The sequence below is a fragment of the Melospiza melodia genome, chromosome Z, assembly GCF_035770615.1.
Source record: "Melospiza melodia melodia isolate bMelMel2 chromosome Z, bMelMel2.pri, whole genome shotgun sequence".
In the NCBI taxonomy this organism is placed as follows: Eukaryota; Metazoa; Chordata; class Aves; order Passeriformes; family Passerellidae; genus Melospiza; species Melospiza melodia.
In genome coordinates, this window is record NC_086226.1 from 24,906,313 (window position 1) to 24,932,496 (window position 26,184).

General features: G+C 40.0%; 1 protein-coding gene across 6 annotated transcripts in view; it reads left to right on the forward strand.

The window, feature by feature from the left end:
- Window positions 1–16,963: 16,963 nt before the first annotated feature.
- Window positions 16,964–26,184, forward strand: part of FER (FER tyrosine kinase) — a 155,153-nt gene continuing 145,932 nt past the window's right edge. For 2 of the 6 annotated variants that reach the window (XM_063180772.1, XM_063180771.1), the window contains exon 1: window positions 16,964–17,011. The gene's annotated coding sequence lies outside the window, so the exon portion shown is untranslated. Of the gene's footprint in view, window positions 17,012–17,407; window positions 17,533–22,619; window positions 22,749–26,184 lie in introns of those variants that run through there. The other 4 variants (XM_063180765.1, XM_063180770.1, XM_063180766.1 and 1 more) reach the window with 4 other exon arrangements.

The window sequence follows — 26,184 nt, forward strand, 5'->3', positions numbered from 1 at the left end:
ATTCAGTTTTGACTTCTGAAGAATTAAAAATCCAAATGGGAATGACACAGCCTCACCTTTCCTTAGTGATATGTGAAAGGCCAGAACAAGAAAAGAGAATCTGGTGCCTGCTGAGATCAACATGTACTGAGAAATTATTGTTATTATTGAAAGAACAGTTTGAATTACAGGAGGGTCTCTTGCCTTGGTGAGCCCTCAGCCCTCTGTGGTACACCTCACCTCAATGTAGACTTCAGGTGGTTTTCTGTTTTCTTTTTCTTCCTCCAAAACACCAAGAGATCAAAATTCTTGGTAAAAACAGGACTTCTACTTTCAGTCAAAGCCAAAGAGAAGCTCTGAAGGGCTTCTTCCTAGATACAGATAAAATACTCTGGTGATCTTATCACACCCTGTTCTCAAACTTTTGGCACCAGCTTCTACTCGGGAACACCATGACTTCCTTGTACTCTGAAAGAGGGAACAAATCAAACCTCAAGAGCTGGTCCTACCTTTAAAACCAGTGTCCCTCCCACCAGAAACTTCTTTTTCTGTTGTGATAGATGAGTGATGTGATGATTGACTCTCACAGTTAATTGACAAATATCATGTATATAAGTTAAGAAAAGTTTACAGATTTATAGTTACGCTGTACCCCTCGTGTGGTTATCAAAGGACAGCTGGGGTTGGGACATCTGGGAGGGCTGGCTTGTCGCTATGGCGACACCTGATCCCAGTCAGGATTTGAGGAAGAGCTCTCCACCACTGGGCAGTGAAGAAGGGGTTGATGGACAGAACTTTGGGAGGGGTTAAAGGGTTAAAAAGGGAAAGCCTCCAGTGTGAGGGGGCTGAGCACATGGCGAGGAAAATCTTTTGCTGCCGGTGCTGTAACCTTTTTTCTTTATTCAGTCTTCTGTTGTATTTTTGATAAGGTTTAATAAACCTTCCTAAATATGAAAAGTGAGTGGCTATTTCTCACACTGTGCTCTGCAACCCTCACTCTTTATTACAATGAAATGCTTCTTTTTATTAGGTTTACATCTGTTCCATATGCTTTTATGAGCTTTTATGCCTTTTTATCTATATATGTTTAATGCCACTATCTGCTTATTGCGACATTCCAGGAATCCCTTTTGACTCTTCTCTCCATATTCCTGCGGAAGGTCAGGTCACTCTGGGTTTTAAAAAGATATTCTGTAAATATGTCTCTTATACCTACATCTCACATTACTGTTGGTAAGGCCATTTGACAAACAAAAATGCTGTTATGATGAGATGCAGGACAGGCTTCAAGACAAAAGACTGGAGTATTAGATATTAAATTGCTCACCTAAATCCCAAAGATGAAGAATTCCCAACTTTCTTTCACATTGATCTTAATGCTTTTCTAAATAATAAGAGGTCCTTGTTTTGCTGAAACAATCTGTTCCCTCGAAACCTGAGAATTCACAGGTTTCAGGAGCAGGCAATTTACTAAGTACTGATCCAGTTTTTTGCTCCTGCTTTGTTACATTTTTAATCAAAAGTAACTCTTCCCAAGCTCACCTAAACTAGGAATATTGAAATGCACCCCAAATTTATAAGCCTTGATGAGCTGGTATCCAGCCCTGTTTAGCAACCAGTGAAGAGCTACGACAAAGAGAAGGAGTCCAAGTTGTTGAGTCTGTAATGCCTGTAGAGTCTGCATTACTCAGCCAAACTGGCAAAGCAGCCTGGCTGTCCTGAAGAGAGGAAACAAGCACCAAACAGGCACAACAGCCAGCATTCACTGTCACTCCAGAAAATCTGAGAGGCAGGTCAAAACAAACAGACAGGGCCAGAATTCCTGTATGGGAGGTTCTTGTACAGCAGGTTACAAGATTAGGCTCTGTACACTGGTGAAGCAGGTCTTGCATAACAAGTTTCTCAGAAAATTTTCTTCCAGATATTTCTAATGCTTACAAAGCTGTAATAAGATACATGTCACATTCATGTGATGGTTCTGGGAAACAGCACGCAGATTATATTTTTATTCCAGTGGAATTAGCATGCATCCCTCCATGGAGATCAAGAACAGCAGCTCTCTAAATTTGGCAGATCATGGGTGGTAGCCAAGGAAAAAAAAATATAACGTGATTTCTGAAGGGTAACATGAGGTATGCTTCTTGACTGTATCAATCAGAGAAATCCAAAATTTGAAAACACACAAAACCAGGATATTTTCTGTTAACTATGGTTGAAAAGTACTTTTCTTAAAAAAAAAAAAAGAGTCCAAGAAGTCCATAAGTGACATAAAATCTGAAAATTCTCTAGCTGTCATAAAATACTTTTAGTTACGGTAATGTGGTGAACCAACAACATCAGGATTATAAGGCAAGCAAAAAAACTCAGTAGGGATTTAGTAGAAATAGCAAGATTGAAAAAAGCAAAATAAAAGGAAAAAAATTACTTCAATACAGTTGAAAATTAAGAAGAAAAAAGGTTTCATAGAACAATAGTCTGTTGATATGCCAGTGCACAGAAAGGTTACATCAGCAAAAAACAACAGCACAGCTCTGGATATATTATGCCATCAATATGCACAGCCAAACAGAAAATAAATTACAGCAGAAAATTACTCTTGCATAATTGACATTTAGTAATTATTTTCTGTTCCTTACCTTTCCAATTTCACTGTAGCAGAATTTAATCAGAATGTAATATTCTTTACTAGACTTACCTATGTGAGAAACAAGACAGGTTCTTCCTATCTTCAGAAATAAAAGGGATAAAATGAGCATGAAATAGAAAGCTATCAGAGCTTCTAAAATGGACATTTCATCTCTAATATACTTATGGCCATATGCTATAGTGCAAGATTTAAAGTAAGATACAGTTCAAGGGTAAAATTTTTACAATATGGCACAATAATTTTGTCTTACTGTTGCTAAAGGATTTGTGCCACTTTCAAGTGATCCATTATTAAAACTCATATTAACCAGATTCCAACTTGGAGTGCTTGTTTAAAGCAGATAGTGTTTAGAATTTTGAATAAATTGATGCAAATTCCCCTCCCCTCCCCTCCCCTCCCCTCCCCTCCCCTAATTACTGTCAAATGTAGGTAAACAGTTTTTGTTTAAAATGAGACATATACAATGAAGGACTAAATAATTCATAACTACAGACTTCATTCTCCAGGTGTAACACACGAAAACTTTTTGAATTGTATCTGTTAAGATGATCCCGATTAATCTGGTTGTACAAAGAAAGTTTAAATCTGCCCTTAGCAGATACTGTCAGTGCTATAACACCTTTCAACAATCCCAGTATTTGGCCATGAAAAAAGGGTTTTTGTGTCCTGCTGTTGGAGCTGTCCATTTGGACTGTGGCCCTGAGGCCTCATTAATAAAAGAGGGATAGAGGGTAAACATTTTTTTCCAAGCAAAACAGCTTACAATCAACTCTGTGATCACAATCAGTATTGCCTGCCCTCAGTAGAGAGAAACATCAGAGACCCTGAGCATCACACAGTTGGTGCATGACTAATATTTTCTATAATATTTAATGTATGAGTATGAAGTCAGCACTAGTCAGGAGTATTTCTGCTATCTGAGGGATGCCGACATACTCTCATACTCTTCCCTTGCTGCAGTGTCAGGAAATAATGACAGAGGGCAATGTAGGCAAATCTTATGGGACTTGCAGACTGGGATTTAGGGAATTGGTAGCTGGGAAATAATTTTATGCTACTTTGAAGATATCATTCTGACAAGGGGCAATTTTTATGTCACTTAAGCATGCACAAAGAAGTGTCCATTTTAGAAAAACTCTCTCTTGTCCAGTAGATATGAGAGCACCCTGAAACAGCACTGAGGAAAACTTCAGGTCCTGTCAACCTGCTCAGAAGCACCAGTAAATAAAGGTACCAGGAAAATATTTGTGATAATGAAGGCCAACTGGCACAAGAAGACTGCAGCTCTTCCAGTCAAGTCTCTAGACAGGTTTCCAAGAGAGGAGCTGCAAGTAAGCTACCTGTCAGAAGTGGAGGGGCCTGATGAATTCTGACTCCCAAATCACACCCAAGGATAATTCTAGGCAATGTTAAGCAATAGAAAAAATATGCCAGGAAATATATGAGGGTAGACAAATCCAAAGAGTTTAGCAGGCTTTGGATCTAATAGCTTTGAAAGGAACTTTTGTGGCTTATTAGAAATGACTGCGCACACAGAGCTAGACTGCTTTGCTGTTACTGCAAGCCAGGAACAGAAGAGTTCTCATTTTTATACCATTGCTCCTTTCAGTGCCCTATAAATTTTGGAGATTTTATTAGTTGGCATTTCTATCTTAAAAGTATTTTTAAAAGCATTGCATGATTTATGCAGTCTTAGTAAGAGATTTATGTCAGAATTCAAGGCTATCACCCAGGAGCCTGAGAAGAAAGTTTAAAAATTTAATACACAGGTGGAATGTGGGACATTTATCCTTCTGAAGTAAGAGGTAGATTCTAAGCTAAATTTCACATTTCTTTTTCTCATTTAAAGTGCAGGTTATTTTATAAGAAAATTAGAAGAATGACTACCAATTAAATAAAGACAAGTAATTTTGGAGTTGAACAATTGGAATTTGATAGTTGCCTAAGTTGGTGACCATTTTACAATTAGACAATCTTGTTGCCCATGAAATCTATACTCCCTCTCAATTTGTCAAGTTACAATTTTTAGGACAAACACTTATGGGCCTGTTTTTTTATTAATCATCAGTTCATTTTAGATTATGAACTGATAATTAATACATTAATAATTAACTGATAATAAACAGATTATTTTCTTAATAATCAGTTCTTCAAATAATATTTTTCAATAATTTTTGGCTGTCTACAAGTTCCTTCCAGAAATAGTATAACAAAGTTAACCTAAACCCCAAATGAATATACCACACACCTTGCAGGTCTTCTGAAGAAATGCTACAGGCTTTCACAATACTGAATGAACTTTTCAGTTTGCCCACTGGTGAGACTCGACATTCATTATCTTCAGAAGCTTATTTGTGCCAAGCAATGAGAGGAGAAACAATTTGTTTCTGAATTTGACTATAGTTACATCTCAAAGCCATCAAGAGAATTTAGATTTAAGGAGGGATATGATTCCATAGCTTACTTCAAAGTTATACCAGATTCTCTTGTCGTGCTAAACTGTGACAGCTGGCCATATGCAGGTTTGAAACTGGGCTATTCATATGGCACTTGAAGATGAATGTGAGGAGCATTTTTAAATGCTGCTATTGTCTTTAAACAGCAGAAAAAATACATACAGCATTTACTGCTAAAGTCAAAGTCAGAAAATTACTTCTGTGCTTCATAAGACCAGAATTGCAGGGAAGAGGAGGACTTTATGAACTCAGATGAATTCTATTTAATTGCATATGAGGACCTGTGTCTAAATAAGCTCATTACAGTTGACATATCAGGTACTCATCAAGTACACATCAAATACACCCCAACACAAGGAGCCAGTGCTGGGGTGAATACTTTCTAATACTTTCATCAATGGCATAACCAATGGTTATCGAGTGCACAATAAGCAGGTTTGCAAATGACACCAAGCTGAGTGGTGCAGCTGACACTCCTGAGGGACAGATGCCATCCAGAGGGACCTGGACAAGCTCGAGCAGTGGCCCATGGGAATCCCATGAGGTTCAACAAGGCCAAGCTCAGGTGCTGCCCCTGGGTCAGGGCAATCCCTGGTGCCAGCCCAGGCCGGGCATGAACAGATCGAGAGCAGCCCTGCCCAGAAGGGCCTGGGGGTGCTGTGGGTGAGAGCTGGACATGAGCCAGCCACGGGCAGTGCCAGCCCAGAGAGCCAAGTGTGTCCTGGGCTGCACCCAGAGCCCCTGGGCAGCAGGGCAGGGAGGGGATTCTGCCCCTCTGCCCCGCTCTGCTGAGACCCCACCTGCAGAGCTGCCTCCAGCCCCGGGGTCCCGGCACAGGAAGGACATGGAGCTGCTGGAGAGAGGCCAGAGGAAGCCACAAAAATTATCAGAGTCAGAACTGTTTAGCTAGGAGAGGAGAAGGCTCTGGGGGAGACTTTTATGTGGCATTTAAATACTTAAATGGGCCTGCATAAGGGGAGGGAGTCTTTAACAGGGCCTTTAGTAATAGCACAGTGATGATTTAAACTATAAGAGGACAGATTCAGCCTAGATAAGGAAGAAATTTTTTTTTTGTAATGATGGTGAAACACTGGAACCCGTTCCTTAGAGAAGCTATAGATGACCCATTCCTAGAATTATTGAAGATCAGTCAGGATGTTACTCTGAGCAGCCTGATTTTTTTGATGTTGCTGCCTATTTCAGGTCATTGCACTACTAGATTCTTTGATTCTATGAAGAATTAAATTTGTGGTTCTCAGAACATCTACAAGTAGGGAAACACAACATAAAGGCTGCATAACAAAGTGACTAACTCTGATTTGCCTTAACCTTTATATTTTTAAACTACTTTTTACCTTTGCAGTTTCCCATTTATTCACTGACTTGTAAGATTTGAACATTCTCCTCTACAATACTTTTATACTTAGAGTAGGATGTTATGGATGCAACGACAAACAAACAAACTGGAGAGCAGCTTTGCTGGGAGAGAGATGAAGGTCCTGGTGTACAGCAATTTGAGTGATTCAGCTCTGTGCCCTGTAGCGAAGGCCAACACCATCCCAGCCTGAGTGGGATAACATAATAACATGAGCACAGGTTAAGGGAAGTGATTATCCTGCCTCATGCAGCTCTTGTTAGACCACATTCAGAGGACTCTTGCCTCCAGTTTTGGACATACAGTGAAACAAACATTGACAAACTGGAGCAAGTGAAGCAGAAGGCCACCAAGAAGGTAGCTAGCCATGTCAACCAAAAATCCCTTCTTGGCCATCTTCTGGTGCACTGCTAGTTGACCTCTGGGGCACTAGTTGACCTCTGCAGCTCTGCTCAGCCTCATGTGGGACCCTAATCCATGTGACAGACTGCCACCTTCTCCCACAGGCACAGAGTGACATTCAAGGAGTGCTGCTCTTCAGCCTCACCTGCCCATAAGTAGGGTCTGTAGAGCCATAGATTGATCTTGGACCTGCCCTATCCTCATAGATATGTGAGATGCCCTGGACTTGGGATTGCTCTTACTTTTAGCCCATCTGCACTGAGCACTGCCCTGCTCCCTTCCTGGAGTGCTGAGATTGATTGCAGCGAGATTCCTGTCCTGACAGAGATGGGATCCCCTTGTCTCCCTGGGCCTGGGGACACCCTGGTTCTCTCCTGTGCTCTGGCACCTAGTTGTGATAACATTTTCAGTTGGCTGGTTCTCTGCAATCACAACTCAAATGTTTAGACATAGGTGACTAGAAACAAGGCATTGTCATGTGGTGACAAACATGTGTGGAGTTCACAGCTATCCTTGTCACTACATAGAAAGTTCAAGGTAACAATTCTGACATGCCTTGCTTGAATAGAGAAAAAATATGTGAAACATGGATAGTTAAAGATGTTTATTGGAATAATCCATAGAAAAGGTGCCAATGGAAATCTTGGACTAATGCAGCAAAACCAGTCTTGCTACATACACTTCTTTCAAGGTTAGACATGTTGTTGCATTTATAAATTATACAAGAAGACACTCAGATGAAACACAGAGGATGTGTCTTTAAATGTACTTCTCTCATCTTCTGGAAGTATAAAAAATCAGATCAAAACAGAATTTCCTGCAGTTGAAAAAGATTATTTTTTAATTAAGCACAAAGCAGATATCTAATATAAACTAGCCAAGAAATTTCTGTAATTTGATATTGAAAGTGAGGAATGCTGATAAGCTACAGATATTATATTCTGTGCACTTCCATCAACAATTTAAGAGCAATTTCAACTAAAATGGTATAAACATAATCCTAGAATATCTCTGAGCAGGGAAAATCCCATGTTTTACAAGACACACGCTTCATAATTACATACAATGTTAAAAAAGAAGGGATTATGTCATCATCTATGAAACAAAGCAAACTATTTTGATAAATGCTTAATTTAAAATATATTTTATTTAAATAATGAAACAGAATCAAGTCAGAACTTGTTTTATCCTGCTATGGATTCTAGAGGGCACAATTGATTAACTGCTGGTGATTAGACAAGGGCAAAAAAAAGTAAAAACCTAGAAATACATTTCTTACAGCTTCACCTACAGGTATTCAGAGCTGGAAGATGGATATCTGCCTATTTGTCATTTGTTTCATATTGCTGCAAGCTGCAGAATCCGTAGTGCTGGCCTTTGGGAGCGCTCCCACTCTGTCAGCGGTGATACACGCTGGCTTCAATGGGCAGGGTATCAGCACTTCCCAGGAAAGGCTTCCTGCTGTGTGGAATAGTGCTTGCTGTTGCGTAAAACTCTTGTTTGCAAATCCTACTGCCGGTTTCAGGGTGATTCTCTTGCCAGAGGTCCACGGAACTCTGTGTGTGTATTCATCCATCCTTAAGACATGGTGTAGGCCTGACAGGCCTAAACTGTATAAATGTGATATAATCTACTAAATACTCAGTACAAGTCTAGTGGCACAACATATTGGATACACTAGCAAGCGCCAGCTTAATTTCCAGGGCTAGGATCTAGTCAGCTGGCCATAATTTACCAGTAGCAGTTTTAATAGTTGTATTAAAATCTGAGAAAACTGTTGATCTGCACTCTTTCTCTCTCTCTCTTTCTCTTATTTTAAAATATTTTTCTAAATTTATTTTCCCTCCCAACCCACTTTCTGAGAGAATCTATTTGTTAATGTATGTATGCTTATTCACAGACCTGACTAGCTGGTCTTTCCAGGCAAGATGTGTGAGCTCTTACCTAGTTAGAAACTGTTTGGAATGGACTCTGAGAGTCAAAAACTGTATGGCAGATAGCTCTTTGTACCCAGTTATTATTGCTGTCCTGAGTAATACTTGAAAGACAATTTTAGTTGTGAAATACACTGTGCTTTAAAAAGAGCAATGCTGTGTAAAGTATCCCAGGCAACTAAGCTCCACGAATCTAAAGCAGTTTCTGATAAGCAGAAATTCGGCTTTAGAGAACTTCTAAAAAAATCCCTGTGTCTCTCCATAAAAGCTCCAAAGTAAATAAAGTAAATAATGGCAAAATTGACATTTTTTTGCCTTGGGAGCTCTACTGCTGTTTCTTTCTAAATTTTTCAGCTCCATACTTTGCAATGACATGGTGTCCCTCCAGGTATTCTCTTTCTAATAGGTACTGAAAAAATATTACTGGACAGGACAGTTCTATTACAAAAAGACATAGGATTTTAAGAACATGTTTCTGACATCAGGACAACAATAATGCTTTGGCTTTTCCCTTAAGGTTTATCTATGTAGCATAGCCAAAATTATAAAATATGGGGCAACTTATACCCCACTGAGGAAAAAACTCCCAAGTATGAAAATGAGGAAACGAGAAAAATATTTTAACAGGTTTTAATATTGAAATTACCCTTGGCACCAGAAAGGTAAAAATAACAGAAGAGTAATCCAATTTCACAAATCAAATCTGTGCAACCTTTTTTGTTACATCTAAGGAGAGGTTTAGAGGAAGAGCTGCATCTCTTTGTACACTGGCTCTGGGAAACACCTCCATCACTTTCCTATAGAGATGTCAAGTCACTTAATCAACCATGGTGCTGTGGAAACAAATTTATATAAACTCTTCACCCTAAAAAAATGCTTTGCCTTAAAGGAACAACATTTAAGAAACATGTAATCTTATAAACTCTGTTTCATGACTGCCTTCTTGGTGATTTTAAGTTTAATAAAATTTACTTTTATCTTCTGCAGCTGCTTATATTTTAGAAAGACTCCTTTTCTTTACTGTAGTAAATATAAACATTATCTATCAAGAATGATTAAATCATCAACCTGTTCTGCTGTCTCAAGGCAAAGACTGAACTTCTAGGCCATGAATTAACAACTTGTGTTTTAGAGTGTTTTTTGTTGTTTGCTTGTAGGATTTTATTTAGTTCTATCAGTTTTCTTCACTACGTAATCCAACCAAAAGCTGTGTCAGCACAACCTAGGGTGGTAGCATATTGCAGCATGGGAGGAGGAATGTACATTGTTTGTGAGATGCAGGAATACTTTAAGGTGGAATTTGTCCTCAAGTTGGGTTTTCTTAATACACTGAAAATTGTTTTATACAAATGGATTCACAGTGATGGCCATGATTTATTTAATCATATAAAGTAGCTTAGCCTGTGCATTACAATTTTGTCTTCTCAGAGTAGAAAAATTTTTTTCCTATCCCAGGTTTGGATAGGAATGATGACACAAAAGAGGTAATTCAACCCTGTTGCTTCAGGAAAGGCACGCTTTAGTGGCAATGATAGCAATTGGCACGCTCATCCTCCTTCGCCGACTCCTCACTGCGTGGCTGAGTTGTGCCGGCCCAGCTCCTTCCTGGCTGTGGTGTTCAGCAGATAGGGAACACGCTTTGTTTGAAAAATCGTAATAGGACTTACATAATGAAACCATGTACATTTTAAAGTGACAATACTTTTTTTAAGCCCGGTCATCTCCCTAATGTCTTTTGCAGAACATGTGCATAAACTTCTGGTGCACTTCTGGGAGCAGAAGTGAGGAAAATGCTGAAGACTGAGGAGGGAAATACCTCTAAGGTGGAGGGCGTCAGAGGAATCGATGCTGACTTCAGGTATTGTATCCAAAGATTTAAAATCATTAACTGCAGTCGGAAATAAAATACCAACAGAAGGCTCAGTGGCCTTTTACCTGGGTACATTCACACACAGCTGGCCTGCTTTCTTGCAGCTGGGAAATGAATTTGCTTTAACACCATTGAAATATTTTAAGGTGGTTTCTGTATCATCGGAATGTTAAATATTTACCCTGTTTTCCAGTCTGTATAAGTAAGTAGCAAGATTACCATGATTTTCAAGGAGAGACATTTATTCAAGGAATTATTATTCCATTAGCTTAAGAGTAATAACGAGCTCTGGTTTTGTTGATGTGTTAGATCTTTGTTTGTTTTTGTTTTTGTTTTTGCTTTTTTTAATTAGACAGGAGCATAATAACATAGATTAGCAATGCTGCTCCACAGAGCTAGAGGTAGAAAAATTAAATCAGTGTGTCAGTCTGTAATGCCACTTAATGCACAGGATAAAACTTGGATAAAATTTTATCCCAGGATAAAACTTGGGCTTGTCATATCAGTAACGTGGGATCATTGTAATGACATTGCAAAAACTCTGTAATTATTTTTAAATTTATTTAAATGCTCAGGAACTTACCTATAAGTCTCCCTCCTCATCACAAGTTGATACAGGATGTTCTTTAAACTCTGTTTGATTTCAGTGAGTGTGTTCCAGTATTTGAGCAGTGTATCTGTGACCATCTATTAGGTTGAAGCTTATGACTCCAATTAAGGCTAAATTTATCAGGACTTTAACCAGTTTTAGGAAGTCAGGTGTTTGAATGTAAAATCAGAAATTCGAATGCAAAATCAGAGATTTGAATGTGTGTCTTTAGCTTTGGATTATGAGTGGAAACTCCACTACTGCACACTTGTTCTTTGTACTCAGGCATTAGCAAGGATCAGTAGCAGCTTTTAAGAAAAAAACCATTAAATTCCCTCACACCACTGGGAATCTTCCCTATTGTCTTCTGAGTTTTAATTCATTATAAAATTAAACTGAATTTGGTGGTTCCTTTGACTTCTCTGAGAAGTTCTCTGGCAGATTATAGTTTACAGACATGAAAAACAAATTGTGTATGTGCACATTGAGCCTGCTTATTTGTTTATATATATACACATATATGTACACATATGTAAATATTTATGGAAATAAATAAAAGTAAAAGTATGCTTACTTCTGTTAATTCCACCATCATTTATTTAGCCACCATAGAAAAGAAAATAGTCAAATTAATGTGAATTGGGATGGACAAGCATTGGCAAGTATCAGGATTTAGCAATATGTATCTGCACTATAGTTTAGAGCTGGGAAAATCCTGTCAGGTTATTCTAAGGAAACCTCCAGGCCCCTTAAACACAAAATGTGTAGTTTTAAATAGCACAGCATAGATTTGAAAAGGGTCTGAAGGCAGCACTAGTCAGATCATGGTGTTGCCATAGCAACAGACATTGAAATTCAAAATATGAAGTACAAAATGGGGGTGGGAGAAAAAGAAGGGTAGAGAGGAGAAAAATAGCAAGTAATAATGAAAATCTCTAAAAAGAATATGAAAATAAGACTTCTATAATCAATGACAGAATAACTATAATATCCTTACTTCGCTTACTATTATTTGCATTTTTTCACCTTTTCCACACAAAAATTTGAAAATGCTTTGTAAATATTAACAATCTACACCTTCTACCATCCTGCAAGGAAAGCATTGATGTTGTCATTTACAGATAGAAATACTGAGGCAGGGAGTGCTTTGCATAAGTAGAATACCTATGGCAGAGGTAAAAAGGGAGTTCAGCTGTTTGCTTAGCTCCGTATTCACACGCTTTTTGCTTCATTGCTTTAACATGCCTCAGTTTTATGATGTTATTATCTGGATATGCAATAGAAGAACCAGAATAATTTTCGTAAGAGCAGTAGCAACATTATTCTCCTTCTGACACAAAAGCTCCGGTGCTTTAATACACATTTGGTATAGTTATTTAAAGGTTTCTTGGTATTTCCTTACGATGATAGTGACAGAAATTAAGAAAAGAATGAGTAAAATGGTAAAATGCATTTTTTTTCAAAGATGTTCAATAGTTCAGAAAAAGACATTAATTCATGCCTAACTCATCAAGCTACTGCAGCAAATCTGATTCAACAGGAAGGAATTAATACGCCTTTGTTGGGGATCAAGGATACATACTGCAGGTTAAAAGCCTGAGCTAATGTTTTTGTTAGGTATTCTTTGAAAATTTATTATTTTATCTTTCACAGAAATCTCCTAAAAGTCTTTACTTCTGAGTGTATATCTATATTAATCTTTCTGTATTGCTGACTTGTATATAATAGAATCCTTTAGTATATCCAGGAACTTTATTTAATCTTGAATTTTGCAATGACTCCCATTTTACTTCAGCACTATGATGGAGTGATAATGAGGAACTTTCCATCTCTCTATTTCCTACATTTATATTTCCCTTCCAGGCATGTAATTTAGCTTACAGTCATTATTCTTGAAGGAATATAATACTACAGTATGTCTCCTAAGAATAACTTTGAGGTTTTTCAACATCAGTATCAGCAGTATAGAACAACTGATAACTTGCATGCCACATCCAGGAATTTTAGGCAATGAGCCATAAACAAAGAAACTAGATAAAAGGTAGAAAATAAAATATGCTGACTGAATTACAGACTTGCAGTGTACCAGAGGAGTTGCAGCAAACAGAAGAACAAAGGGGAGAGAATTCTTGAAAGTTATAGCTTATCTGAATAGGACAAGAGTTTTACTATTTAAGAAGCAAAACTCTGGTATTTCTGGGATCATAAAGGTGTGTGGATAGATTATGACAGACTGACAATTCTCTAGCAGCTGGAAAGCCAGAAGAAACTGAAGCATGAGCTTACAGAAAATGAGTAATGTGAGAGGTAAAGAATGACCCAGGATAGTGAACTCATTTCTTCAGGTATTTTTAACCAGAGAGCTGCAATCATTTTAGGTGGTTGGGCAATGAAGTAATCTGCCTGGTAGCTGTTGAGGAGTTGCACCATGGAACCCAGCACGTGTCCAGGTTCTGCTGAGGTTTTTCTGGGAGGCAGTTTTGCAGTAAGGTCTGAAATAATGCTTCAATGCCACAATCATCCAAACCAGCAGGTTTTAAGTACTGATGCTGATCACCTCTGGTCTAGCATGAAGATATTATGTGTAGGAGTTAAGATTAGGAGCTGCTGAGGGCAGAATGGAAAGTTTCAACAAGGTTTATGAGGGAAACCCTCCTGCTGCATCATGATGTTCAAAAAGGTTCTAGCTTTCTAATGATCTCCTCAGAGAGGAAACCAGGTGTGGCTGGATCCACACCCAGTCCCAGACTTGGTCAAGAGTTTATGTCCAAAGATTTTTATAGGCATAATTAAACCTTAGTACAGCTTTATCTTGGAGAGTTAAGGATTACAAGACAATATAGAATAATTATTCATTTTAATTGATGAAATCAAAATGCTTAATCAGAATTTGTTACTACACAGTGAACAGTTATAACTACTAGTATAATGCACAATTTATTAAATACTGAAGGAATAATATTAAAGCCAACAAAACAATTACTAAGCAGAGATTGATGTTACCCACAACAACAGAGGGCAAATTTCTTCTGTTCAGCCTTGAGGAGTAGCCTTGAGGGGCATCCCTGTCCAGGGATGGAGTATCCACAGTCGCTCTGAGAAGTGGTGTGTCAGAATTCCCTGCAATTAAAAAGAGGGGCTGGGCTTTTGTGGTACAAGGTGATTCACAGTCAGATGTCTCTGGGCCTGCAGCATCACCTCAGCAGCTTCAGGTTATCAGCACTATGACCTGATGGTGCCTCTCATAGCAACTTCACCTGGCACATCCTCACCAGTGCCAGTTCATGTCAGGAAATGTTCTTCACATCCTCAGAATGTTTCACTTTGGGACTGATCAATCAGGCTGATTCTTCAACACCAAACACAGTATGAGGCCCCTTCCCCACCCAGTACTGATAATTTTTTCAAATAGGGTCAATTTTGAGCTGTTTTACCCCTACTTAGGCAGAGCATCCTGCTACAGCAGCAAAGGGGAGTGGCTGGAAGAAAGTACAGCCAGAATGTGTTGAGGCAAGAATATATAAATTTCCCTGATTCTTTTCATCTCTTCTGGATACTTGCAGGAAGCAGCCTCTCCAATTTTGTACTTAGGCAGTGGGCCCTGGGTCAGGCTTGGGAGGAAAAGGGCAAAGGAAATATGTACTGGGCTGAGTGAAGGAATGTGTGCAGAACTGGAACACTGGGATAGGGAGGATCCTTTTACAAATAAACTTGCTAATTTGGATTTTAATTGCATGTGGTGATAAAATTATAAAGCTTTATGTATTCAATTAATAACTGCACTTTCTATATAAAATTAACAACTTGATTTTTAAAATATTTTGCATATGTCTAGACTACACTGCAGTGACTATAGTATAGGAACATCTCTTTTTCATATTTATTTTAAAAATATTTGAAAGCTGCAGGGGAAAAAAAGCCATCCCTGTTACATGAAAAAGCACACAGAATCCTCCCTTCCTCAAAAATCAAGTAGATTCTTCAATAAAGTTTAAAAATTTCTAATCAGAAAACTAATGAAGAAAGGTTTTTCTACCCTTGTATCATTGCCTACCAGTTTTCACAAAGCTGAAGGGTCTCAAGGCCAGGTAAACTACTGAACTGTAGACAAAAATCATGCAACATCTGCAGGCACACGAGACTGATAAGACATCTGCCCAATAAAATAGTCTGTGTTTGAATATAGCTGAAGAGACTGGCTCATGCTGTTTGCACCAGCATTTGTCATAAAACACTCTAACTGATGACTTACAGCAAATTCAGTACTAGCATATAAGATATTTATCCCAGATCTAACACAGTTGGAAATTTACAAATGTAAATTACAACTTAAACCCCCATTTTCTACAACTAAATAGCTTTTTTGTTTTCCTTCAGTACAATGCAAATTTGTTTATTATTGCATATAGGTCTCAATTTGCCTCAAGGTGCATAGAGACGACGTACGAAGGAATGTAATTTTTTCTTATTTGATAAAGAGGTCAATCCAAAGGAAAATATTTTTATAAGTTGTTTGGGAAGCAAATGTGTGAATGGTTTAACAGAGGTAGAGAACTGCACACACCAAATTTCATTAGTTCTCTTTAAACACTTGGGTCTAAAAAGAAGCCATGAACTGGAATATGAGTGCTCTGTGCCCATTTCTGTTTTTAGAGTCCTGAATACCAATCACTACCAATCTCTCAGAAAAAAAAAAAAAAAAAGAAAAAACAAAACAAAAGATACCTCTCTGTAAGTTTAATCTAAACTGTTAAGGGGCTCTTCAGTATCTCTGAAATAGATAATGCAATCTGATTTTGTTATTGGTACTTCATTAAATTGACTTTTTTTCATTTGTTTTCAGCTTAATCTATTATAAAAGACAGTATTAAAAACTTTAATATTAATGGAATTTCCTGAAACCTATCAAGGGGATTTTTTTCCTCCCTCTTTTTTTGTTTTTCTTTTTGTTCTCTTTTCTTTCCCTCCCATCTTTTTCTTTCTGTTCTTTTTTCTCCTCATTTTTCCTTCTAGTTTTTCTTTTCCCCTTTTTTCGTTTATTCCCTTCTTTTTCCCGCCACTTTTTTATCTTTCTTTTTTCCTGCCATCTCTCCTCTTCCTTTTGCCTTGTTTTTTTTCTTCCATTACCCACCCTTCGTTTCTATTTTGTTTTTCCTTCCCCCTTTTCTTTTTCCCTTTCTTCCCACCTCCCCATTCTTAAATTTTGCCCCTTTTATTTCTCCCCCTTTTGTTTTTCCTTCCACACCCAATTTTCTTCTTCACCGCCTTTCTTTTTTCACTGCTCGCTGCCTCTCTCTGGCTGAGCTGCTGCAGCACCAAATCGCCAAATTACTCCTCGTCCACCTGTGCGGCAGCTCAGGAGTCACTCTCAGTCAGCATCGCGCACCGCTGAGCCTCGCACGCCCCCCTCCCCGCCGCTGGCGCGGGCAGCAGGGACCTGCGGGGACACGGGGCTGTTCCCCGGGCTGTTCCCCGGGCTGTTCCCCGGGCTGTCCCAGGCGTGTCCCCAGGGAAGTGGCTGCCCGGGGGCGCGGAGCGGGGGCGCGCGGGGAGGTGCGGGGAACGTTGCCGGGAGGCGTTGCCGCGGGAGCGCGCCCCCGCTCCCCGCCCCTCCGCGCGCGCGCGTCAGCGGGAGGCGGACCGCGCCGCCATTGGCCGGCGGGGCGGCGGGCGGCGCCGCGCGCATTGGCCCGCGCGGGGTCACGCGGCGCGGGCGGGCCCGTGACGCGCGCGGCGGCGGAGGGGGCTCGGCTTGTCAGGTAGGGACGGTCCGCGCGCGCCGCCCGCGCCCCCGCCGGCGCCGCGCCCGCGCAGGGGTCCGGCCGCCCTCGCCCCGCCGGCGCCGCGCCCGCCCTGCCCCGGCCAGGGACCCCCGGGAACGCCGGGACCCCCGGGACCCCCGGCCGGCAGGGGGACGCTGGCGGGCCCCGCGCCGGCTCTACCTGCGGGCGGGGCGGGGCGGGCAGCGGCGCCGCTCGCGTTCCGCTCTGCCGGGGCGGCGGCGGCGGCCGCATCCGGTCGCGTCCCGGTGGCGTCCCGCGGGGAGGTGTCGGAGGCGCCGGTCGCCCGGCGGCGGCTCCGCCCCGGCGGGGCAGGGGCAGCGCGGCGGGCGCGGGTCCCGCCCCTCCCCGGGTGCGCCGCCGAGGTCCGGCCGGGGGGGAGGCAGAGGGCGGGTTCGGCCCCGGTCCGGCGGTGCCGGGCCTGTCTGTTCCCCTCCCGTGCTCCGGCCGGGCTGGAAGTGCTGGGAGTAATGGGAGGACGCGCCGGCCACCGGCAGGAGGTACGATGTGTGACCATGTCTGCTTCCCAATAAATGCAGCAGCCCCGGGAGGCGGTTTGGGGTTTTGAGTTCCTTTCCTCCTTGGTGCCGCCTGACAGTTCTGTGCAGCACAGCGGCCGCCTGCGAGAACTTGTGCCTTAGTGCTGGAGTCTGCACGGTGAGGCCTTGTCAGCGTCGCTGCCCTGGCGCTCTTCGTGTGCCTTCTGATGCATTGTGTGTTTGAGACTGTGGGATTTGCACGTGTACCGAATACTTATATTTGGTGTTCGAGTGGGCATTAAACATCCCTTTTCATGTTGGAGTATGTTTCTGTTTGGTTGGACTTCACATGAGCATACACATCCCTAAAATGACACCTCTGTGCGAGCACCAGGGTTTTGTAAGACCTTTAAAACAAGCCAGCTCATTTTCTCTTTGCAGGAGGGCATCACTGCTTTTCATGTAGGTGAAATAATTTTTCCCTGCTTTGCAACAGACCTGCTCAAAGTGGCTTTGGTGGTCTGCTCTGTTGTACTGCAGATTCCTTCAGGAAGTTGCAGTGTGAAAAATGATGGGTGATGCATGAAACTAGACAAAAAAAAAAAATTGGGTATTAAAATAAGTTTATTAAAATAAGTTAGTTTTACTTGTTTACAGTACCTAACAAGGAGATTGCTTCTACAGTTTATTTTATGTAAATGGTAGTCTTTGAGAATCTCATGGAGGTGGGGCATTCACACATCATCTGTTCACAATCAAATCAAATTGCAAATGATGGACATTGTAAGTTGAGTTAGAGTAATGATTATTGTTGTTGAGACCGATGTCTGTTCCCTCTCCTTATAAATTCCTTGTAATGTGTTGACTAAAATTGTCAGTACAATTAGAACTTTAAAATACAGGCGTGTGGAATGTTAACCCTAGTAAACTTGGGCTTTGGAGATATTTCATTGAGGGAGAAGATTAGGTCTCCTATGTACAGTGTCACTTACTAGCGGAGTAAAAGCTGAGTTATCCATCAGATTTCCTGATTTTCTACAACTGTAACTTCATGTCACAGCTGAGTCCTTTGTCCTTTGTCAGTTGGTATTTGGATTGCCAGTGTATAAAGTGATCATGTAGAAATAATTCTGATCCTTGAAAGCAAGACAGGCTAGAGAAGGCAATGAACAGAGTATAGAGAATAGAAATTTTCAGTTCCTCTGGAGTTGTTTGATGGAGCTTAAAGATTAACTTGCAAAAAAGAATGTATCAGAGTGTGCACAGGATGTCGGGCCAATTTCAAAATCAGAACTTTAGTAATGTGAAGGTGAGATGGGCCTTTGTAAGAGAGGGGGAGTGACATTTGCTTCACTAGATTAGAGGTACTTAACTAAGAGCATAAAAGGGAAGAAAGGTTTGCCTTCAGGAGGTGCACTGCAGTTAGGTAACATGGGATGCATTTCCATACTTAAAATGTTCAGAGTTCAGTGTCATTCTTCCTGCAGTGGCGAGCAGAGGTGCTTTGGTGGTAGGAGAACGGGGCTGGCATCTGGTGGCCTGTTCTTTGTCCATGGGAAATCCCCTCTCCCTGCCTGCTCTGACCTCCCAGTTGCCGCCTGTCCTCAGTGTTCCCTCAGCTGGGAGCAGCAGGGTGAAGGAAGATATGTTTGCCATGTCAGGCTGAAGGCGGAGAGAGCTGGCAGCAAGTCCAGAATTGCTCCATAGAAGGAGATGGGCTAGGAGCATGAGGTCATCACTTTGCAAGGAGGAGGTTCTCTTTGCAGTGTGTGGGAAGTAGCTCTAGGAAAAGAGACTTTTTTGCTGGCGGGGAGAAGAAACAGAGCAGTAAGGGAAGAAAGACTAAATGCATTCCACTGGGAAGTAAACTGCATAGATGCTCGTGTTCTAAGATAAAACTGTCCACTTAGTCTTGCCCTAATTATATTGGTGCTGTACTTGCCTTGTGAAAATAGATTTCAAAAACCTAGTGGAGAGCTTTATTCTACGGTAGAGATAGTCTTGAAATTGTTGAGTATTCACCATTTTATTAGGGAGTTAAAGGATTTAAAATTTGGAGCATGAAAATATGCAGAAAGTCTATGCTGTTTATCATTTGTGTCAGATAAATCTAGCATTTCTTTACAAAGGTGTATTTTTGAAACTTTTTTGCAGTAGTGAATCAGTGAAATTCATAGCTTTGTTTCCAGGGTTTGAGAGAAGATAGTCACCTCTTATTTCAAGAGTGTATGGTATCATACAGTACATAGGAAGTTTTGGTAAGGATTCTTAAAAACCAGCAAGAGTCGTTCTAAAATGGCGTTTATTTTTGTGTTAGGGAATTATAATTTTTTTCTTGTGGAGCAGCTTCACTGGATGGAAGGCTTTGATTGCTGTCAGCTTGTAGCATGAAATCATATTTTTGACCATTACGGTAATTCTTCTCTATTTTCTCTTTCAAGTTTAAGTGCAGAGTTCAGTTCAGTGTAAGGAGTCTGAAATAATATGGAATTTTTAAATTCCTGTGTGTTTCCCTGATACTAAAAATAAATTCACAATAATTTAGGGCTTAATGCTGTTTTTAATCTGAGTGAGTGAACTGTACCTCTTGACATCATTCTACATTGGATTTCAGACTTCTGTTTGCTCTATAGTAACCAGCTTCCCTTGCATTGCTGCTTTCTACACTTGAGAGAAAATGCCAGGTGCTTTAACCACATATAATTTCAAACTTTTTTCTTCATATCTGGGTTTCTTACTAATCTGCTTACAATACTCAGATGGGTGCCTTAGCAGTTTGTAGAGACAACCCTCTGTACTCATAACTTTACTGCGGTTCAGTGTCTGATTTCTGTCGCCATGTATGGGTTTCACAGAATTACTAATCTTTGTAGTGTACTAGTTGGCTCTTTAGAGCATTGTTGATGTTGTGGGCTTGCACCTTGAGCAAAAAGGATATTTTGTTAGGATATCTGGTATGGCTGCTCTCATTTTCTGCTGAGGGCACAGTTACTGCTTGCACCAGATAATTTCTTCAGGTTGTTGACAGGGCGAATGTGGAGTAACAGCACTAATTGCATACTGTGAGAGCTTTCTGCCATGTAGCCCTCTGTTACGACAAACACATGCTGTCAGCTGTTGAGGGGAAAATAGAACAATCCTGTGTATGCTGTTAATCTGTTCTTTAGGTATGCTGTACAATACGGCCTGCAGAATACTGTAGTCCACTTGCAACCCTCTCTTAGTATGAGCTAGTAAGAAAATACTTAATGAATAAGTTCTTAATGGTTCTCATGTATTTGGCATTTTTCAATACGGCATTCAAGTCTTGGTCTGAAGACAGGTAGCTGTCTTAAAATTGTCTTACTTAATCTTAAGAGTCTCACAACTTTTTTTTTTCATTCTGTGATTCTGTAAGTGATTTATTTCAACATGAGGAGCTGAGACATTTAGAAATTATGCTTAAGCATAAAACTAAATTACCATAATTTAGACTTAATGAAAAACTAGTTATCTTGTAAGTAGTGGCAACCTGTGAAAAGTCTGTGATTTGTTGCGTATTACATGAGCACTCTTTGCCAGAAGTAGAAGTTAAATCCAGAGCAGTGTTAAAGTGCATTAATCATGAGCCATTTGTTCCTTGAAATTGCCTGTTTAGTAAATGGGAGACACACAATTATAGCAATGAGCCTGATAAGAGTCGTGAAGATGAGCCCCTCTGACAGAGTGCTGAATCATACTCAGAGCACTCCATCCTCTCTAATAAATGGGTTGGGCATTTCTGGAGAAAAGCTCTATGAAAGTAATTACACAATCACATAGTGCATATTCCAAAGAGGGTGGAATTTGGGTTTGCATCCTCATTTTGTGAGTCCTAATTTCGTACTCGGTTTGTCAGCTTTGCTGCTTTTTGTCAGTTCTGTTTATGCCTAACTTTTTGCTTTAGAAAATTTGGAAAATCTTACTGCATACATTGACAGCATATTGTAGCTTACATTGTCTGTCATCACATTTGTTATGCTTGCTGTTTGAATTGAGAGTGGCAGTTATAAGTTGTTTTCTTTCTTGTAATAGAGAGCTGGAAAGGACATAGATTTAATGGTTATTTAATAAGACAGGAATTATTTCATTGAATATTTGGTGCTTTAATACTCAGGCAAATAACCTATTAATAATGTCTGAGCTGGTGGGTGTTGTTAGCTGCTACACTTGTAAATCACAAAATTTACCTTTGGTAAACATATAAACAAGTAGGAGTAGCATCATAGGATAAATCCTGATTTTTGAATATATTAAGCTTGTTTTATCTGCTGTTACATTGTATAAATTTGTTAAATTATGATCATTGCAGTGTATTACTATTGTGTCTGCTCAAGTACAGCTTTTTAGAATTATGCTAAAGCTTCCTTTCTAGATTACATGTGTCTTTCAGATAGCATCTGACTTCCTAGTTGTGGCTTCTGCTTTCAAATGTTCATGAGTGTAAAATAATAAGCTGCAGCATTTATTCTCTAAGTTTCAGGAAGTACAAATAAGGGTTACAGTCAGGCAAAGTGGTTAAGTTCAAAAAATGTGACAAGCTTTGTAAAAATGTGAGAATTGCAGTGTTAAGAAAAATCATACAACTTTACAGCAGCTTTTTACTGGTTAAAAAATAGAAAACATGGAATCAGATAAACACATCCTTGTTTATTTTAGGTATATTTGTTGTATGTCAATGCTGTGAATGCTGTGTTACCTCCCAGCTTTTCTGAAATTTTCATTATATTGTTGATAAACTGAAGTTCATCAGATAAAAGAAAACACCAAATACAGAGAAAATGGTGTCAGTTGAAGTGAGCATCTGAAAAAGCAAACAGTTCTATAGGGTCTGTAACAAAGATAGAGGAAAGCTATACAATACCAGTTCTGCCTTTTGGATTAGGTGGATGTTGAAATTGGAGCGCAAAATCTCTCATCAGTGAATGTGTTAAGTAAATTTGAAGCTACTATTTTAATAAATTTAATTGGCATACAGATAATCTAATTTATCTAAATGATTTTTTTAATGAGAGAAGGTAATTATATGTCATTCTTACTGAAGTCAAAATCTCAGAGTCAGTTGTTGTGTTCTAGCTTCCAGCTCTCCGTCTCTGGAGCCAGGTGGTATCCTCTGAAGGGAAGCGAACTGATGGCAGTTTACTCCAGGCTCTGCTTCAGACACAATGTGGGAACTCATTGCAGGAGATTTGTGCCCTTTGCAGAGCAGTCTTCAGGAGGTATCCTGTCCTTGTATGCCTTGTGTCCCAAGGCCTCATGTTTCCGGGAAGCATGCAGTGCATACCCTGTGCAAAAAATCAGTCCAGTGGGCTGTGACACAGCAATTTCTTGTGCTCTGGTATTTCATCACCAGTCACCCCATCCAGGCTTGGGGAGCCTGAGTGGGGCTGTAGGGGTTAGCAGTGTGGGTGTGGTCAGTCTGCTTTTGGTGGGGGGGAGCTGCCATTTCCAAAGCTCTGATTAAGCAGATGGTTATCAACATTTGGCCATTACAATAGTGTGGCTTGTGTCTCTCTACAGAATTTTTATCAGATTAAGTTGGGATTTCTGGTTTAGAGATGCAGTCAAATTCCCTTTAGGTATCTCAGAGTACAGTAAGACAAGAATTCTGAGGGAGCTAAATAACCCTTGTCTACAGTACAACAATATTGTCATCTCTAACTTGTTTCTGAATGACACTATGTTATGAAGAATATTGTCCTTTTAACTGAAATATTGGCTGCCTGGTATAACCTCTGGAAAGAACACTTTTGGGCGGCAGAAGGAAAGGCTGGATATGAAATAATAATCTAGTTCAATAAAGATCAGATAGGCTGAATCTTATGTATGCAAATAAATTTCCATGTGAAGACTCCAATCATGCATGTGCACTTCAGGATCACTTGTCCAGACATCTGGAAGATTATGTCTCTACCACTTTTATTTGTTTGTAATAGCATCCATTAATTAAAGCTAATACATTTTCAAATGAGAGTAATATTCTTCAGAAGGAATGTTCTTTAGCTAGGATGGCTGATGAACCCAAACAGAACTGACTGGAACTAAGAAAAGAATAGGTAGGTTTTACATTTTGGTGTATATCTCTAGAATGCATGTAATAAAATTTGTTACACACTTAAAGCATATAAGAAGGTTCAACAAATGCATCTTTCAGTCATTTGCATTTCTGGTGAGAGTAACTGTGTCCCATTTAAGACAGAGAGTTATCACTGTATGGAGATGAGAAGGAGCAGTCAGTTGAGGAGCAGCAAACAGAGGCTTGAGGCAACACCTTTCTCTGAACCACAGGATAGGTTGTATCTCCCGCAGTGCAACAGCCTGGAATATCAGTAGTTAGGAAGAGACAGTTAGGAAGGTCTCATGGACCTATGGTCCTCATGGCTAGTATTTTCTGTACAAAATACTGTGTAATCAAACTACATTAAATGTGCTACAATGATGCCAAGGAAATAAGTGACCCCAAGAAGACTAAATGAACAGTGAGTTAACTAAGTAGAAGGTTTAATGAACCAGAAGGATGTGATTATATTAATGAAGGAGGCAAGAGGAAGAAACATCCTGATTGCTCTTTCAGTTTCTTTCCAAAGAGCAATAAATACTTGGAACTAGATTATGTTTCTCCTGAGGAGACCATATTGTCATTTATTACAGACTAATGGCAGATGTCTTACCTAATTGTTTTGTCTGAAGTGAGACATTCTGGCTGATATTGGGTCATAGGAAGAAATGAAATGTCTCTAGACTTTATAAAGTACTTCACATCCTGAGGATTTATCTTTTTCTATGGCTGTTCTTGAATCTTGAGAGCTAAGACAGTGCTACTGGGAGAAGCTTCTGGTAGTACTCTGGATTTCTAAGTTGAAATGTGCAATGGCAGCAGGCAGTGAATTTTGGGACTTGAAGTCTTCAGGAGAAGTCTTAGGTGTAGCTTTGTGATGGTGAGAGGCCCCCAGTAGGAGTATTCTTCAATCTTGTTCCCCTTACATAGGCAGCTATGCTTACATAGGCAGCCTTGGGACTCAGGATTTGCATGTGGGCTTTGTGTGTGTTACTTCTGACTTGCTATGTATTCATATCGAGACTGATGATGGATACCAGGATGTGAAAGGCTGCTTTCAGAGGTTTGGGGTATTTTTTCAAATACAGGAGGCTGCTTCCTTCCTTCCGACTAAAGAACTTGGTAGCTAATTGAAATCTAAATATCTAAGAGAAATCAGCAAAGATATAAGTTAACATGCTTAGAATAACTCTTCAGTTGAGATGGTTACTACAGGTACTTTTTAATTTCAGTGTTGACTTTTTCTAGAAGTTTTTTCTACCTTCACTAGTTGTCTAAGACAAGAAATCCCTTGAAAATGCAATAGTTTAATTTTCTTTAGCTTCTCTTTTTTTTTGCTCAGAGGTTTCTTTAATACACTGTATAGTACACACTTTAAGTGAGCTTGAGTCACTGATGTATTTTTTATTCTGTTTTCAAATTGTGGCAAATTTTTGGATATTTTAACATTATGTATTTCTTCGTAATTCTGGAAGTCTTTCTCTTTAGCTGGTAGAATTGGTTAACCAGGCTGGAGATGCACAGTACCTGCCCTGTGATAGTCACTTTTAGCAGCCTTGTCCTGCTCAATACATTTTTCTTTTAGGATCTAGTGTGGTGATACATGTTGGTGGAACACTGCAGAGTTGAGAGGTCAGTAAAAATTTGTCAGTCAGGAATTCTCTATTGAGGCCATGCTTTTCTCTGCCTTTCTTTGAGTCCTGGAGCTGAATTTAAGGAAAGTGTAATTCTTGGAAAAATAGAGGAAGGAAAGCTTTTTCTTTCTTGTAAACTCATGAAAGGTAATGGGAAACTAGGTGTGTTTAGCTTTGAAAGCAAAAGAAGGGTGTGTGGCTCATTTTGTCACTTTCTCAGAGTCAACAAGACAAGAGAAGAGTCTTGAAGCATTAGTGACAGGATGTGACTTCTGTCAGCTGGACTAGCTCTTTTCTTCTTAACCTGTATCTGCCTTCACCTTCTTGTTTGTCTGCCTGATGAGATTCAGTCTTGCTATTTAGCTGTGACTGTAAGGTAGAAACTTCTGTCGGGTGGAAACAAAGCTGGTTAAGTAACTGCACCTAAAAAGCACTTAGTGCATGGTTTGCTACCAGATGTCAGCTCTACCCTTTGCCCATTCTTTCACAAAAGGCCTGAGATTATAAAGAACATGCTGAGCAAGTTACCAGGCCATGGGAAGTAGCAAACAGCTGAAGATGGGGAGGAGAATGAGATTACTGTTTCAAATAGTCTTGGAAAATGGAAGATGTCATCTGGAACAAAGCAGAGGTCAGTGAGTATGAAAGCTCACTGGCTGTTTGTAGGCTGGACAGAGTGGATATGTGGTGGTGGAAGATGAAGTTATGTGGAAAAAGAACATGAATTTTTGGATAATGAACAAATAAGGATATATTATCAAGTTGTTAGAAAGAGGGTAAGCACATGGGCAAGGAGCTTGAAAGTAATTTGAACTAATTTCTTGTTCTTGTCAGAGTTGGTTGGTCTTACAGTTGGTCCTACAGTTTCAGCTTTTGACTTCTTATGTGAGATGGAGACCAGTTGCAGGGTGTTCAGAGGAGAGCAGTGGTTTAGAAAGTGGTTTAAAAGGAAAGATTGAAGAT